Below are 14,858 nucleotides of genomic sequence, written 5' to 3' on the forward strand. Positions count from 1 at the left end.
AATATATATATATATATATATATATATATAAATGCAGTCATGGTAAGAATAAATTACAGACCCCAGACTTCTGAATGGAAATGCAAATGTGCAAATACATTAATACAAAAAATGCAACCATGCACATGCTATTATAAGCCAGGCTTGAATTTTACATGCAAGCATTATTTTCTTATGCTCTGTCTCTTTGTCCACCATGGGGTCCTAAGATATTGAGCCCTGTAGACGTTCTCGAGTACGTTGATGTGAGGGTTTTGAATGCTTCTCTGTTAATTTGACAGAGGAAATAGAACCCCACCCATGAAGTGTTTTATATAGAGTCAAACTGGCTTTTACTGGAATAAAATTCTTGGCTGGAACTACCTCAGCAAAACCAGACTCTCCCTTTCCAAGCAGCTAAAATCCACTATCCGACAGAAAAAAGAAAAGAAAAAAACGGTACACTTAATCTCAGTATATGGGCCAAATTACCCTTCATCCTGATGTATACCAAAAGATAAGCACAGTGTATTTCGAGATCATGTGCAAAATAATTAAAGGCTATGGTAAAAAGGCTTTTATTAAGCTTTCTATTGTTGTGTACTTGTTGAAGAGTTGGTGCTTGGTAGGGGATTTCTGTAGTGCATGTTACATTAAATTTCTATTTTGGCTTTAGTTTTACAGTTAGTTGCTAAGATCATAAAACACTGGTCTGTCCAAATCTGTTTCCTGTAATTCTGAGTACAATGAACACCAGACAGCAACAAATAAAATCTATAGTACCCTAAAAGAGAGCACACATGATCAAGGAACGTGACACATTAAGAAAGCAGTGCGGTCTGTTGGTGATCAGTGTCCCTGTGTCTACTGCCAGGGTCGGTCAGTCTAATAACATGATTAGATCCCTATAATGTAGCCAGCTGTATTCTGCCAAGGGCAAAGCTTTGGGCATGGCAACAAAACTGATAAAATTTATGGATGTAGAAGCTCTAAAATCAGAAAAATAAGAAACTGCAATTCATTCAGACTACTGGTGCATTGTCAAAACAAGAGACTGAAAAGCAAAATATATAAAGTCACAACAATAACTTAGACTTATATCTGAATATGCTTAAGTGTGCATACTGTAAATGTCAAAACAGTTCCATAACAGCTTTTTAGATCTTTTTAATATGCAGACCTCACAAAATATGTTTTCTGGACAGGTTCTTGAGCCTGTGTCTTGTCTGGACAGCATCAAAGCAGTCAGTGGCTGCTAACAAAAGATGATAAAACTTGTGTTATATGAACAGAATGAAACAGAACAGAATTTCCGAACTAAAGTAAATAGGCTACAATAGCTTTACTGTAGCTGAAATTCAGCTGAAAATTTTGGGGTCAGTAAGATTTTTTGGTTAAACTTTATTTTAAAGGCACAATATGTAAGTTTTCGCCACTAGAGGTCGCATTTTAAGGCGAAGCTTGATGACGCTATGAAGGAGGATGTTCCCGGTTGAGGTAATGAATTATTTTTTTTATTACCTGTACTTTCCACAGTTATTCAAACAGCGAATAAATTATACAAGAGAATGCGAGCAAAGAACATTTACATTGTCAAAGAACATTATGACTGACTTAAGTCTAGCGCGAGTTTAAGCACTCTCAAAAAACTCCCCTTATAATCAGTAAAGCTGTCTATACATGGTTTGATGAATGAATCTCTTACATCATACTTACATCTGCACTTTGTTGTTTATGATAAGAGAATTCGCGTGAGAGCTGAATTCAGTCGCGAGCGTGTGCAGTGAACAAAAAAACTCATCTGAACGCCTCTGATTGGCTTTTGCATTCATAAGCTCAACAGACTCGTGTGTGATTGGTTATAATGCGCAACACTGTAAAAATGTGTAAAAAAATAATGGCGCAACATTGAGCAGATCTAAATTTAAAGCTGCGGTCAACACTTTTTTAATTTCATTTTCACTTTATTCGCGACAGCCGTAATGGATTTAGTTTAACTGTACAGCAGCATTTGTGTCCATGTGTTGCCATAGTTCCTACAAGAGGAAACTGAGGATTGTGCGGATATTATGTCATTGATAGGCGAAACTGACCAGGGATGAGTCATTGTTTAAAATTGGAATTTCTCTGGATTTACAAATCCTTGGGAACTTTTGGGATAACATAAATACACAACTGCATGAAATATAACACAATGTGCAAGTAGTTTTTGGATATTTGATTACAAAAATCTTACATATTGTGCCTTTAAAGGGGTCATATGACATTGCTAAAAAGAACATTATGTTGTGTATACATGTACTTACTATATGGTTAGAGTTAGGATTAGGGTTTGGTTTAGGGTTACGTGCATGTAATTATGCATAATTAATTGTTATTATAATAGTTAGTACATTGAACGTGTAACAAGGACACCTTAAAATAAATTGTTACTGATTTTTTTTTGTAAGAAATTAGTTTCACGTCACGTTTAAAAGAAAATACTGTCACATACATATCACACTTTAAAGGTTCCCACATAAACATTAAATGAATCTATATTACTACATTTTGAGGCCTCTAGAGATATCATTTGCAAAAAAGCTGCATTTAAAACAGCATATGTATTGGCCAACCCTTTGCAGAGACATTTTAAAGCAGCAGAGAAACAATATATATAAGCTTATTTACACAGGAATCACAATCTCAAGAGATGATGTATCATGTGCTCAAATGTTTATTACAACTGGCTCAGAATGAATCAGAATGAGCTTTATTACCAGGTATGTTTACACATACGAGGAATTTGTTTTTCGTGACAGAAGCTTCCACAGTGTAACAGAATGACAGTGACAGAACAAAAAACACAGACTCTGGTGAAACTGATTGCAGGGATATAACTAAAGACAGGACAAACTAACAAAAACATAAAAACAACTGCGGAGCACGCCACGGAGGCAGCCATCAGCGTCGGCGCCATCTTGATATCTCACCAAGTGCTCTCTATGACCAGTCCAACCATCTACCACTGTTGTTTTAAATAAGATCTTTGTGTTACTCTTGGGAACCACAGTCTTTACTGTAGTGGTTGCACAACAACAAACACAAAATCTGACTGGTATTTTGTAAAAATTTAAATACAAAAAATAAACACCTCTGAAGATATGTAAATGTAGTATTTAAACACTATAATTGCAAAAAGTCAAAGGATTTCATAAACTAGGATATAAACCAACACACAGAGAAACAAAAAAGTATAGGCCTTCTAAAAAGAAAGAGAAGGTATGTAATTCCTAAGGAGAATAGTGTGTCATTGTTATGGAATTTAAAACCATCCATGATCCAAATCAAATGTTCTGGTGTCAATTCAGAGAGAATAACAGTGCTGAAGATCTACAGCCCTCTAGAGATGGTGCTGAGTGCTATAACCTGTGCAAATATATAGATAATACTTAAATATTCATACTGTTTTCATTAAAATGATATATATTTAGGCTTATAAATGTATTTAACTGAGGTCTTAGTATATTGAATTTGGCATCAGAAAGTGTATGGCTTTTCCCATGCACACATTAGGATTTTTAAAAAGTATGTTACAGAAATTTTGTGCACCTCACACACAGCCAAGTGGATGTACACTTCTAGTAGTGTGCGATTTGGCGACTCCAGTGGACAACATTAAAATCACCATTAGGGATCTTTAAATCATCTGTAGAGTTGACAAAAAACCATTGGCACTTGTGATGTGCACTTGACTCAAAGCAGGAATACACTACACAATTTTTGCAGTGATTTTCCACCAATTTACAGTTCTGGAGAAGTTGACACTAGTTGTCGAAAGTCAGTGCCAGTCTGTAGATTTGAGTTGACAGATTTAATAGAAAATCGCGTAGTGTGTGATGGTCACAGACTCCGATTTTTAATCTTCACACTATAATTCCATCCAGTCTGAGTAAATCAAACATGTTTGATATTTTGAGCCAATTGCTTTCATTTGTCACGCATCTCCAAGCAACAAGGCGCACATTTCTTCGTGAGTTTGCTGTAATCGGAACAACTTTGAAGTCTGGTAGTGTATGATCCTCAGTTGTATAGTGTATGATGGGCAGTTTTTTTTTCTCTGTCACTATTACAAAGTCAATAAATGTATGATGCCCAGTTGTGTAGAGTATTCCAGCTTTAACGTATGTGCATATGTACTCCTATGCTAACTGAGGTGTATAAAGTGAACTTTGTAGAGGATCTGTGTCCTTGTAAACTCAATTTTCTGAGAGCTCCAACTTGTGCCACGTGTGGTCCAAGATCATGCGGAAACACTCAAAATGGTGAGTAAGGAAGAAAAACTAAGTAAAGTTTTATATGCAAATCATCTTAATGACTTGGATGGATACTATATAATTTTTTTATTTAAAAAAAGCTATCCAAAACAGCTATTCTTCCCAAAGTCTATTATTCATTATGGTGAAGACAGTGCAAGCTGTTCCTCTGTGTTATATGTGAATTAGTGTGACGTAGCTAAAGTGATGGTTAAGAGACCCGCTGTGACAGCGGCAGTGCACTTTAAAGCAAGTATGGTTTTCTCTGTTGCCATTAAAAGTCAAGAACTGCATGCGATGATGTAGTGAGTCTGGACAATGATGTGTTTGAAGGGCTGACCAGCTGGAAATGGGTACGTAAGACACAAAGACAAACACACAACGCATATACACACATTAAGCACACACCTCAGTGCCTGACCTTTTCATGGCAGAGAACTGGCTTTGAAACGGTATTGAATGTCACTGAGAATTTAACAAAAGCAAAAGGGAGGGTGCAAGAATGATGCAACAGAAGACTCAAAACCCAAACAACCCAGCTCTCAACACATGAGTCTGAGTTCCTCTTCAAAGTGCCACACTTGCAAGGAACTGCTTTAAAGTTTGCCTGGAGTACAAAAGGCATCAGGGCAAAACCTCAGGAGGATTTCCTCGTTTGAAGTCGACACACACCCTCAGCTCATTGTAATATTCATGGACCTCATACAATTAGTTTTCTATTTTCCGAGCAGGATAAAGCTGAAGTTTAGGCTGCAGATATGGTTCAGCAGGTGAGAATTGATATTATACTATGGTAGTATAAAATCAAACATTTTTTTTTACTCATTAATTTTCTCATGATCTTAACAAAATAAAAAATAAAAAACATTGCCATCATGAGATTATTCTGAAACATGCAAATGAGAATTGCATCATCTGCATGTTGTTTGCATTTGCAAATGTACTTTAAATTTCAAGTCTTCAAGACATCAATTTCAAGGTTGCTGAGAGTTTTGAACTGTAGTCAAGGACTGTCATTTGTGTCTTAAGGACTAATTATTCATTTGTGAATGACCTTGTTTGGTTTATTATCTATGCGGTCATGTTTGAATTGTGTAAGTGGGTGTAGGTGGATAACCTACAGAAAGCCAAATCACACACCACTCGCGCACACAGTCCATGCAGTAATACACAAGGCCACAACTGCTGCCAAAAGGAACATGGTGTTTTGAGAAAGCACATTTGGTTAATTTTTTGTCATGTGACCTTCAGATAGCTCTTGTTGACTCCCTCATTGTCATGCACATGCTCACAGTCATACACGCTCACTCTCCTCCTCTCTTTCTTTATCTTTCTCTTGCGCCACATCGCCACCTCAGCTCAGACCTTTCTGATGATGTCATCCTCTCAATCACTACCAGACTGCTCTTTGGCTGGGCCAGAGTAGACCCTCAAAGGAAGAGGGGCTTTCACATTGGGGATTGGCTGTTACTTTCTTCTCGTCAACTTACATTTGAAGAGGATCCACAACACATACATCCACAACCGTTGACCCTAAATACTATATACCGCACAATGACACAAACATATACACATACCAAGATACTTGCACAGCCAAAAAAAAAAAAGTATTTTTTGTTTTGCATTAAAAAGAAATTTATTTGAGAAGCAAATTTGTTCATTTATATACACCACTATACACTGTTTTAATGTTTTTGATATTTGTTCAAGTCTTTCTATTTTAATATATATTTTTAAATGGATAATGTATTCCTTATATAGATTCTTTTGTAACATTACAAATGTTTTTACTGTCACTTTTGATTCATTTAAAGCTTATTTTGCTGAATAAAATTATAAATTTCTTTAAAAATTAAACAAAATCTTTCTGTCCCCAAACAACTGCACTACAAACAACTGTATAATATTAATAATATATTAAAATAATAAGTCTTACAATATCAAAATCTTAAAAATGAAATTATTCTTATCTCATTACAATTTTTAATTTTAATTTTTAAGCACAAATATAACAAAATACAGATGTTTGTGCTTAAAACAATAAAAAAACTGTTTGCCAGTAAACAAAAATAAAGAGTTTTTGCATCTCAAATACATTTCCTAGAGAACAGAGAGAAATAATAATAATAATAAAAAAAACAATGATAAAGAACACGTTTTTAATACTTTCACCAACAAACAATATTCATGTAATAACTTCATGCAGCTTAACTGTGCAGTTTGTTGGTGCAACATCTGAGCTAAATCGACTCAAATATTCCCCAAAGCCATCAGCCAGTATTCAACATGTCCTACATGGTCTCCATCAAAACCAAAATACGCCCTTGTGATCATACCCATATGCATGTCCAATGCCTAAGGGCACCAAGAAGCTTCTTCAGATCCACTATACACTGTGCATGTGTGCCTTGGTCTTGCTTTATTTTCTCTTTCACCACATCCAGTTTAATTTGAGATCAGTCATACTCCCTCTCTCTCTCTTTCTCCCACCCTTTCCCTTCTCACATCCATCCACCACATGCCATACTCTGTAAAGCTGTGAGAGAGTCATGGGAAAGAAAAGCATCTGGATCTTCTCAAGTATTCCTTCAGCGTCCTCTCACTAATCAAAGCTATTAAAACAAAAACTCTTCAGTTTAAGTGAAGCTGAGGATTTGGGGTATTGGTGTTTGTTTGAATCAACAGTAATATATGTGTACAGAACAGAGTAATGCTCTGTGGCAATTTATTAGTCACATGTTACATGGCCAACAAGGGATTTGGAGCCATGATAATTGTATTAGGAGGATGGAGCAAGTTTCTCACATACAGTATATGTACATCTTTTGGCATTTTTATACACTATGTAAAGTTTAAAGGGATAGTTCACTCAAAAATAGAAAAATCCTGTTATCAACCCTCATGTCATTCTAAATCTGTACGACTTACTTTATTGTGCTGAACATAAAAAGAATTTTGGATGTCTTTTATGGATTTGGGAAAACGTAAATAAATGATGACAGGATTTCTGGGTGAACTATCCCTTCAACTGTGTTTAGGTATTGTCTAACTATTGCTCAGATGTAACCTAAACCCTTTGGCATGAAAATGTGCAGCTGTCCATTTGAGAAACAATATTTTTCCCAGCCAAAATGGAATCAGAGACTGTCTCAGCAGCTGTCAGAAATCCCCGTTAAATAGATTCTGGCCTACTGACAAGCTATTTTGTGACAAAAACTTGAACTTGTGGATTCAATACAAAATAACCATGAAAATTCTAATATTCAAACTCATTAGTTCATCAAACTGGCAGTGGCAAGTGAGCTTAAATTAATAGAAAATTCTGTACTCATTTACTCACCCTAATGTCATTACAAAGGTTCTGGTCATTTTTTTTTGTCTTCAACACCCCCGTCTCAGCTGAGTAAGATAGACTGCCAACAGAAGAGGGTGAGATCTAAGCCAAAAGTGTCCTGACCGAATTCAAATAAAGCCAGCTTTAACAGCAAGAATAAGTTATGGATCTGCAATGAACATTCTGCACAATCACAATAATTATCAAGACAAGTAACTGAACACACATTCACAATGACGGTAAAGTGCAGAACTCAAACTTCATGACGCACAGCAGTGTTTGAAGCTGACAAATTTCTAACTTTAGTCTCAGTCTCTGGAACCTCTCAAAGTTAAGCCCTTGATAATGTCAGCAGTCAGCAGTGCCCATCTCACAACAGTGTTGTTTTGGCCACCCATGAAACAGAAACATATAATGACCAGCAGATAACCTTCGACTTGTTTAGTCACATGCAACGCTCCTGTGCAGTGCATTATGTAGATTCAGTCATTCCATACTTTTGACATCTTTTACTCAGAGCTAAAGCAGGAATGTCTCGAGCCTGCCCCTGGTGTTAATAACACATTGTCAGACAGACCAATATCACAAGACAAAACACAGAACCTGCCCAAAGTTGATGGAAACCCATTTAATTGTTTTCAAAGACTGCATCTGAGCTGACGACAGTCCAATCTGCAAAAACTGAGTAAATACTTGCCTTTGGTGACAGATAATTCAGAGATACAGATCAATATACAGTACCTCCTCAACTTATCATCTCCAAGCAGTGAGATCATTGGTACACAGAGCTCCACTGTTTCCACACAATAACGCTGTTCTTCTTTTAGGGATTTCTAAAAAAATTATAATAATAATAAATAAAACTGCTCAGAGGAACCAGTTCCTAGCCTTAATTGTGGTCATGGTCTATCATGGTCAGGGTTGATATAACATGTATAAAAGAAGGACACTGTTTATGAGAGGATTGTTATTCTATTTAAAAATACAGCAGCCTGAGAACAGGGTTGAGTACTTTAAAATTGGATTAAAGATTTGCATTGCCTTCTTTAGTGGACTACTTCAGCTACAGCTTGGCAGGCCCGTTTCACACTATACACTCAGAATATATTCACAAATAAATCCTCATTTTAAAGGGATCATGAACTGATAAATGTGCCACTCTATTGTGGATAAGCACTGCCTCCACAGAGGAAGATTGACACCTGCTTCTAAATCACTGCCTGTTTAGCCCCGCCCACCAATTCATGCATGTAGTGCAGGGTTCCTCAATAAGGGTTATGCGCAACAGACTTCCGTATTCTGTTAACCGGGTCTCGTCGCTTCCGGTTCAAGCGTTTTGCATATGCTTAGTTACATATGAAGCAGTTGTACTCAAGATGCCTTCAAAGTAGATACCAATGATGATCATAACCAATGTCCATCACATATGTGGACTGATATCTAAAAGACCCTGCCTCCACTACATAGGCCTATGTTTGTCACATCATTAGTCAGGTTCCTCAATAGGTGGCCCGCGAGAGAAAAAAGTTTGGCCCGCGCTAATTTCAAATAATGTGACATGAAAATTCAAACGCAGCATCAGAAAGTTACATTAACTTACATCGTGTCTACACCGGCCGCGACGCAATAAAATACAATAGAACTCGTTATAATCAGTGATGCTGTCTTGGATGCGGCGCGACACCACAAATCCCAGACAGTAAACTGCTGACTTGTTCTATTTATAACGTACTGACACAAAGTTCAAATGATTTGCAATGCTTTGTCGCGTCCAGTGTAGATACGATGTGACAGCAAAAATGTCTCAGGTTACGTATGTAACCCTGGTTCCTTGAACAGTTGAGACGCTGCGTCGGAAAATGAGGAACTCGAGCTGCGTCGGAAACGCTAGGGGAACGCCTTCTGTGACCACGCTCTGAATAACATGTGAAATCAGTCCAATAGCTGAGCGGGACGTCACGGGCGGGTGACGTCATGACCAGGAAGCTATAAAAGCATGTGCGGCGGAGCCAGCGTCATCCTCATGAAGGAGGCAAGCGCTGGCAGGAAACGCTAGGGGAACGAGAATGCCCACGCCGCCAGACTTCCAAATCTCTGCCTAGTGTGGAAGACTGCACAGCTGGGGCGAGAGAAGTAGGCGGGGCCCGCCCTCCCGAAGGCCAACTTCTGGAGGAGTGAATCTTGACCCCCAAAGGAGAGGGGAGATCAGAGGACTCGAGTCTATGGAATAGCATCCTGATCCACCACTTAGCATAAGCTTCTCTGGCCGGAGGCCTCGGCCTCAGCGCATCGCAGAGGAAACATGTAATTAGAGGGTGTCTTCCCACTGAATGGCCACCGAGAGGGGCGTGGTAGGCCGCAATGGCCGCCACGAAGACCTCTAGGGTGGAGTGGGTCAACCCTGCGGAGAAACGGGCCTGCAAGAACTCCAGCACTGTACCAACCGGGCAGTTAACTGGGTCTAGCTGGCGGTCTCCGCACCAAGAAGTACAGTTTCCTCATAGAGGGAGCTCTGGATGGAGGGTAGTCTCAACAACCTCGGTTGAGGGACCGGAAGTCATGAGTTGTGCCTCCTCAGAGGCCACACCCACAGCTTCCACAGCTCCGGGCGGGGGCGCGCCCTCCGCCTGTGAGAGGAGATCTCTCCTGACGGGAATCTCCCATGGAGCGCCGTCGAGGAGAGAAATCAGGCCTGAGACCCAACTCGGCCCGGCCAGAACGGGGATACTAACAACAGACGGGTCCCATCCCGGCGCACTCTCTCCAGAACTCCCAGGAGCAGAAAAATCGTAGGAAAGGCGTACAGACGAAGCCTCGGCCACGTCTGTACCATGGCATCAAGCCCCAGTGGAGCTGGATGAGTCAGAGAGAACCAGAGGGGACAGTGCGATATCATATGAGTCGCAACAGGCCCACCTGAGCCTGGCCAACCACTCTCCATATCTGCTTCACCACCTCGGGGTGAAGCATCCATTCCCCGGGCCTCAGCCCCTGCCTCGACAGGATGTCTGCTCCCATATTGAGATGCCCAGGAACGTGAACTGCTCTCAGCGAGAGGAGTTTGCCCTGGGACCACACAAGTATCTGGTGCGCCAGCTTGTACAAGGGGCGCGAACGCAGAACTCCCTGGTGGTTGATGTAAGAGACCACCGCTGAAAATAGATGATTCAAATGTGAATGGACTGAACAGTTTTGAGTGAGTGAGTGAGTGAGTGACTGATATCTTTGTTATGGAATACACGTGTTGGTTCGCAGTGAGTTCACTGTTTTAACGTACAAGTTTGCTTTAATTTATTTTCAAGATCTGAGGTAAATATTTATTGCTGCTTTCACCATGGCTAAAGATAACGCAAAATAATATTTAAACTCACATTAGACCCCATTTAACATTGAATAAAGCACATAATCATTACCTGAGATTATCGCTGTCATATTTTGTATGTTGCTCCTGCCGCGACGTCGCAGAAAATAAAAACCGCTCCTAAAATAGAATCCAGTGTCGCTTATTGTCACGTGTCGCTGTTGCGGGTGGTTAGAACAAAAACTACATGGAAAATATACTTTTTATTGCATCGTGCCTGGTTGACACACGGTGTTACAGTTTGATCCGTCCCCAAAAAATCCAAGTATAAAAATATTAATACTGACAAATCTAATAATTGAATCTGCAATTAGGGATAGTGGAGAGAAGAGATCCAGGCTGGAGATGAGCAGGAACAGTTGATTTGCATGGCAGACATGAAGATCCAGATTTTTTTGTTTGTTCATTTGTTTTTAATATTCAACAAGCAAATTTCTTCTGTATCTAAAGGCAAAAATTTTCATAATTGTTTGAATAAAACAGACTACTGGGGAAAATATCTGAATATTCATCTTGTGACCATCTCGTGATTATTTTAACAAAAGCAACAATAATATAATAATTGTAATAATAATAACAATTATATATATATATATACATATATATAGGTCAGTGGCCCTTGGCTTGGTATTGTTGGCAGAATTCGGCCCTCTGCGAAAACTAATTGAGGAACCCTGATGTAGTGTTTACGAGAGAGGTGAACACGCAGGTCTACACAGAAACCAAACGATAAAGATGGCTCCAAAGATAACAACAAGACACTGTGCATTGCCAAGTTGTGGAAAAAAACTTTGCATCGCCTTCCATCTGATCCCAGGCAGCGTTGGGAAAGAGAGGATGAACTTTATTTTTAATGAAGTTCCAGACCGCGTCAGTAAGAAGTTAGAACTCAGTCCTTTGTTCACTTCATTTTACTGCAAATTCGTTTTCAACAAGGCACAATTCGACGCGTTCAGAGCGTTCTGATGAGGGGGTTACAAACAGGACAGAAAATAGCCTATTACTTCAAAATTATGATGTAAAAATCTTGATAACATTATATGTGGACCTCAGAGAACAGTCCAAAATAAAAACAGGCAGTTCATGACCCCTTTAATGCATATTTTAATTAAATAATAAGCACATTTTCCAAGTTGGTAAGAAATATGCAAGCACACGGAAACAGGCCCCTTTAGCATATGCACTCCATGTTCATCTGTTCAATATAAAAAGAAAACATGGAGAATGCTTACATGCACGGCATGATTACTAAAATGGGATGTTATTAAAAAGACAAAAAGACAAGACAATGTATTTATATAACCATTATTGATTGATTTGCTTGTGTTGACTTTGACTTACAGTGTCCCAAGAGAAAATGAAAACAAGACGACAATATTTACTTTAAATCTTTATTATAGTATTTTCTAATGATTGAAAGCGTGCATATTTTGTTTCCCTTGCTCATTTGTGACCCAGCAGAGACTTAGACATTTAAAAAAATCTCTGATGCATTTCAGGCTTGTTTTTAGTAAAATCATACACAGTGTTTGTTTGTTTGTTTTATTTTTTGGTTGCATAGTAAAATGCACTTGTGATTTCACACATTTTTCAGCAACACAAATTATAGAAAGATTTTTTTTTTTTACCACATTTAATATTAAAAATTGTGAGCTGAAATCATTTTATTTTTGACCCTACAGACACATAGTGAATTCAATAATTGCTTCTTTTACCAGTTAATATGGTTCCCAAAATGAACAGGCACGCTTACACAAGCTGTGTGAAACAGACCTAATATCCTGATACATTACATACATTTTCAAAATATGCATTTTCTTTTTGTTTGGTTAGTAAATGATAATTTCAATGAATTCAATTTCAATTTCAAATATAAAATATTAATTACTTTTAATTTATCATGGTGGTCACTTCTTAGACTCTAACTGTCACTTCTTCCACTTCTATCACTGCCTACAGTGCAAAGGTTCATCACAGAAACAGCTTTATTCAGTCGCTTGACATTTTGGAAAAGGCACCCCAGGGTGAGGACAATCGGGAAAGCTTCCAATGTCTGTTGTGGATAAGCTTGCCAGATAGGCCTGAGGACTTCATGTTTAAGACAAAACCTGCTGCTTGGTTCAGAACGAAGTCAGCTTCTATCAGAGTTTGCTGATGAATCTACAATGTGGTTGTTTTCGCTCAGACCTCATTGCCAAGAATGTACATATACTTTTCCAGATTATAATAGGCTCAGAAGGACTGCTGCAACGTATTGCTATTTGTCAAAAGGCAAGGACCTGCTTTGTTTGCTTTATTGGAAACATGGAACAGACTATCTGGCTCTAACATATAGCCGAGTTAAAAAAAAAAGGAAAGAAAAAAAGAGACTGGAAAATTTGAGAAATTTCACAATCACTCTTTTTACCTCACAGTAAGGCAAGGCAAGGCAAGTTTATTTATATAGCACATTTCATACACAATGGTAATTCAAAGTGCTTTACATAAAATAAAGTAAAATAATCATAAAACAATCACATTCACAACAATAAAACAAGGAATTTAAAAACTTTGAAAATGGATTTAAAATGAATTTAAAACAGTTTAAAAATAGAAAATTATTATATATAAAATACAGTGCAATCAGTTCGGACGTCGCACAGTGCTCATTCAATAAATGCACAGCTAAACAGATGAGTTTTGAGTCTGCATTTAAATGTGGCTAATGTTTTAGCACATCTGATCTCTTCTGGAAGCTTGCTCAGTGTGTGTGAGAGTCTGTGCTAGTGTGTACAGGCGCAGTTAGTGTGGCTGTGAGGTGTCTCTGTGGGTTTTCCCCGTTCGAGGCGTGAGTGATGCTGCTGGCTGCCTGAGGGTGACGGTGATGCAGAGTGTCATAAAAGTGGGGGGAGACTGACAGAAAGACAGAAGTTCACAGTGTGATCCTGCTGATGCACATTCAGTCAGTGTGACAGCGCTTTAGCCACATACACACACAGGGAGAAGATGATATTAGATTCCACTTAAAGAAAATGAAGCCTTTTGCATTACAACAAGGCAAGGCAAGGCAAGTTTATTTGTATAGCACATTTCATACACAATGGTAATTCAAAGTGCTTTACATAAAAGAAAAGAAAAAAAATAATCACAACAATAAAACAAAATAAAAAAAAACTTAAAATGGTTTAAATTGTTTTAAAATGAATTTAAAACAGTTAAGAATAGAAAATGACTATTCATAAAATACAGTGCAATCAGTTCGGACATCGCACAGTGCTCATTCAATAAATGCACAGCTAAACAGATGAGTTTTGAGTCTAGATTTAAATGTGGCTAATGTTTTAGCACATTTGATCTCTTCTGGAAGCTGGTTCCAACTGCAGGCGGAACCATAATAGCTAAAAGCGGACTCCCCTCGTTTTGTGTGAAACCTTGGTATTTCTAACTGACTCGATCCTAATGATCTGAGTGGTCTGTTAGGTTTATATTCAGTGAGCATATCTACAATGTATTTAGGTCCTAGGCCATTGAGTGATTTCTAAACAAGTAAAAGTACTTTAAAATCAATCCTAAATATAACTGAAAGCCAGTGTAAGGACCTGAGGACTGGTGTGATATGCTCAGATTTTCTGGTTCTTGTCAGAATCCTGGCAGAAGCGTTCTGTATGAGCTGCAGCTATCTAATGGTCTTCTTGTGAAGGCCGGTGAGGAGACCATTACAACAGTCCACCCTGCTTGTGATAAAGGCATGAACAAGTTTCTCCAAGTCTTGACTGGAAACAAAACATCTAATTCTTGCAGTGTTTTTGAGATGATAGTATGCTGATTTAGTTACTGCTTTGACATGACTACTGAAACTAAGGTCTGTCTCCAGAATCACACCAAGATTCCTGACTTGATTTTTAGTTGT

Source organism: Sinocyclocheilus rhinocerous, unplaced genomic scaffold (genome assembly GCF_001515625.1).
Source record: "Sinocyclocheilus rhinocerous isolate Xijiao unplaced genomic scaffold, SAMN03320098_v1.1 scaffold1384, whole genome shotgun sequence".
NCBI classification, from domain to species: Eukaryota; Metazoa; Chordata; class Actinopteri; order Cypriniformes; family Cyprinidae; genus Sinocyclocheilus; species Sinocyclocheilus rhinocerous.